Genomic DNA, 4,774 nt, shown 5'->3' on the forward strand with positions numbered 1-4,774 from the left:
AACGAACAGTGATCAATCTCACAACTCCTATAAAGGTGAAGATAACGAACAGTGATCAATCTCATAACTCCTATAAAGGTGAAGATAACGAACAGTGATCAATCTCATAACTCCTATAAAGGTGAAGATAACGAACAGTGATCAATCTCACAACTCCTATAAAGGTGAAGATAACGAACAGTGATCAATCTCATAACTCCTATAAAGGTGAAGATAACGAACAGTGATCAATCTCATAACTCCTATAAAGGTGAAGATAACAAACAGTGATTAATCTCATAACTCCTATAAAGGTGAAGATAACGAACAGTGATCAATCTCATAACTCCTATAAAGGTGAAGATAACAAACAGTGATCAATCTCATAACTCCTATAAGGAATACAAAAAAGATAGTTGGGCAAACACGGACCCCTGGATAAACCAGAGGTGGGATCAGTTGTCTAGGAGTAAGCATCCCCTGTCAACCGGTCACACTCGCCGTGAGCCCTATATATGGATCAGGTAAATGGAGTTATCCGTACTCAAAATCAGAACGGCCTAACAATCGGTATGAAACACGCCAGACAGCATTTGACCCAATGTAAGGTTGTAGTGGCAAACTAGATCATTATAACGACCATAGAATTTGCGAAATAATGACTTTAAACGAGACTGTTCACGATGGAGAAGCTGAAATCGTCGCGATTATCATAAAGTTGAGTTGATATTTTACCATTTATATCTATTTTCAATAAGATATCTAAATGTGAAGCAGACGTGGACGAATCTGTGGTGTCTTCTTTTGTTTCGAGTTCACGGGGACAAATCGAATCGACATACGAATGAAAATTCTGCTATCATGGATAAATAATGCTCATTTTAAGAACTGTATTTTAAACTACTTATACTGCAAGTTCCCTTTCAAAAGATAAAAATCTTCCAAATCACACTTCATTTTTAAACGCATCAAATATTCCAGTCAATGGGACGAATGAATATGAGTTACCGTACCTATACTGAATTCCTAAACTTTACAAGAACCCTTAAAACAGAAACACATAGGTGGATCCGGTAAATGTTCTACCTGGTCCCTAAATTTATACCTCACAAAAATATGAACTCCTGTGAAAGAGAAAATCCAAACGTATTGCACCACAACATATGCCAGAAGTGCTGTAAATTAAAATTTCCAAAGAACTTACTAATCAACATCACAACGTACGACTTTTGAATTTTACACGACCTTTTCGCTGGATAAATTAAAGACTAGACTTTTTGACATCATAGACAGCTGCTTCTTCAATAAAAATGGAGTGTTGAAATATTCATGAAAAGGTGAAGATAACGAACAATGATCAATCTCATAACTCCTAACGAGGAGCACAAAATTAAGAGTTGGACAAACACGGACCCCTGGATATACCAGAGGTGGGATCAAGTGCCTAGGAGGAGTAAGCATAGTGTGAGAACCCCGTAAGTTTAAATAACTTGTGTTCAAACCATTTGTATAACATGCACTTCATATTTCATATCTAATAAATGGATGGTGGAATATTTGTAATCATGGTATCATTTTTAAGGGTTCACCAAATGAAAATAATCCACCATAGGAATTTTCAAAATTTTGTTTACTGCTTGATTTATTTCACCTAGAATTTAACATTGAAGTATATGGGAAAAACATGTTTTATTACAATATTTTAAAAACAAATTCTATTTTCATAATTATCTCTTGGTAGAAAGTTACAACTTTCTTTTTATGAAAATATGAAATAAAATTAATCATTGACTGCACAGTTTTAGAAAATGAGATTTTTCTTATTTTTACAAAGGGCAGACAACTTTTCCAAAAAGTCTTAAGTGCAAAAAGGTCAGCTTCCACAAAAAGGTCAGCTTCTAATCATTTACCAGTCATGTGAATTTCATCTGCTTCACTTTCATCATTATTTAACAATAAACTTTTATGTTGATCTAAATCCTTCAAAATTGTTCATTATCCTTTCATTATACATGGAATACCTTAAATACAACAATATATGTTCAAGTCAACCAAGCATCCCCTGTCGACCGGTTACACCTACTGTGAACCCTATATCTTGATCAGGTAAACGGAGTAATGTGCAGTCAAAACCATTGTGTAAAGAACGACCTGCCGATTAAAACTGGAATGATATTGTGATCAGTCATCCAAAAATCACTTTGCTAGACACCACTCTGATTCTATGCACAAGTATTCCGAAGTCGACATTAAAAAGATGCTAGACTTCCTCATTGACAATATCTTCGTAGTCTTTGGTGATCAGGTTTTCTAACTGTGGGCACGAATAGTGCTCTCTTATTTACTAGCCTGTTTTTATATTCTTACGAGGCATATTGTTGTGAAGAAGAGTTTATTCAAAAGCTGCTACATGAAAGGGGAAAAAAACCTTGCTGTGGCCTTAAATTCGACATTTAGAATTAACGACGTTTTATCTAATTATTTTCCAATACTCATTTCGATATATCCTAGTGAACTCACACATGCTCAATCTTTTTGAATATTTTTATTGAACATAACAGCAAGCTAACAACTCCACTTTATAACAAACAGTTCTGCATTGTCAACTACTCATATTCATGTAGCGATACTTCATCATCACCTGCGTAAGGTGTTTATTTCTCTCACCTGATTCAATAGCAAGAGCTTGTTCTGCATATGATCAGTTTTTAAATCGAGCTAGGCTACCGACAAATAAGTTGATGTTACAGGGGTTTTGCCTTCATTAAATCCAGCAATTGACGCAAATTTTACACCTGTTTATACCAATACAACCTGTCACTGGGCCTTTCTGACATGTTGAATATCAATTGAAGCTGCTCTTTGCACACTGATTTTGACTATGGATCACCTCCATTTACCCGATTGAGATATAGGGCTAAAGGTGGGTGTGACCGGTCAACAGGGGATACTTAACTCATCTTAGGCACCTGATCCCATCTCTGGTATGTTTGCCATTTACAAGATATATAAGTATGAAGCAGATGTGGATCAAAGACTCTGTGGTGTCTTTTATTTCAAGTCGATCAGGACACATCAAATCGACACATGAACAAGAAGGATTATTGTTAATAGATGAAACGTCGCAGACACATCCAAATGTAGAGTAGAAGGGCACAGAAAGAGATCCCTTCCTCCCGTGCAGAAGACCCTGAACAAACTCTGCTTAGTAAGAATATAAAAAACAATGTGAACAATGCACACAATAATCTTGATAAATATTGTGCACCTATTTTAATCACTGGGAATTTTAACGGAAATAAAAGTAGAATGTAAACATAAAAATTAAATTTCAGTTTTGTAAATACACGAGGACATGAACTGCAATGCTTCACACCAGCATACTTTTCATCAAGAGCTAATGCATTTCATTTCTTATTTAACTTTTCAAGTTGTCCACCAATGCTCAAACAGGTACACTGGAGTAATTTATATTATTAGTCTGTACTCACATACCATGAAGAACGACATGGTAACACCACTTTGAAGTTAATTTTCCAAGTGGAAAACAGGAATAGTTGCAGATGTTTGAATTCAGAAAAATATAGTATGTCTCTTTTAATGGCTGGGAATTTAGACAGAAATGAAAGTAAATATAAACAAGATGTACTGTGAGCAATGCTCACTAAGAATACCCCCCGCTTACCCCAATCTCCCAAAGGGTGTTGTTAATAGGTATAAATTACCTCTTTCCAGAGTGTAAAAATATGGTATGCCTTTGTAGAAGAAAATGGAAGATATAGTCCGATCACAAATCCATGGCATAAACCTATAATTTTGACCTAGAGATCAAAGGTCAAGGTCATAAAGGGGTCATGAACGTACATGACACATAGTCTCATGGTGATACACCCATGTCTTATGGTATGACTATGTCAAAACCCTATAATCAATTTTGACCTTGAGGTCAAAGTTCAAGGTCATATAGAGGTCATGAAGGTACTCGACACATCGTCTCATGGTGATACACTCATGTGTCAAATATGATATGCCTATGGCAAGGAACAAAGAAGTCATGGCCCTGACACGAATCCATTGTAAAAACCTTTAATTTTGACCTTGAGGTCAAGGTCATATGGAGGTCATGAAGGTACATGACACATCATCTCATGGTATGCCTATGTCAAAGAACAAAGAAGTTATGTCCCGGACACGAATCCATTGTAAAAAAACCTTTAATTTTGACCTTGAGATCAAGGTCATATAGAGGTCATGAAGGAACTCGACACATCGTCTCATGGTGATCCACCTGTGTGCCAAATATGGTATGCCTAAGTCAAAGAACAAAGAAGTTATGGCCCGGACACGAATCTGCACAGACAGACAGACAGAGTGATTTCTATATACCCCCCAGAACTTTGTTCGGGGGGTATAAAAATAAATTTAATTTTTGGAAATGCACTAATGTGCTTCATGAAGTATGCCAACGTGAAGCGTCAAAGTTCATACCTCATGGATACCTTACCTTGGAGCAGTGTACAAGTTTTCAAAACCAACCAGTTTGTAACAATAAACGTGTAAAATGATTTTTAAATTCCAGCCCTTTTCCCAATTTCACATCATCTTTACATTTTCTATAATCAGGATTTTTTCTCCATTTTATGTAGATTGTAGACTTTCATTACACATTGTGTTTCTTGATGTTGCTGAGATGGTCATTGGTAATATCAATGTTGTTACTAGACAACATACTCTGTGTTAATTAAGGCAACATTAGATTGCATTATTTTCCTCCAGGAATAATGAGAAAACGGCA

Source organism: Ostrea edulis, chromosome 2 (assembly GCF_947568905.1).
Source record: "Ostrea edulis chromosome 2, xbOstEdul1.1, whole genome shotgun sequence".
Classification (NCBI taxonomy): domain Eukaryota; kingdom Metazoa; phylum Mollusca; class Bivalvia; order Ostreida; family Ostreidae; genus Ostrea; species Ostrea edulis.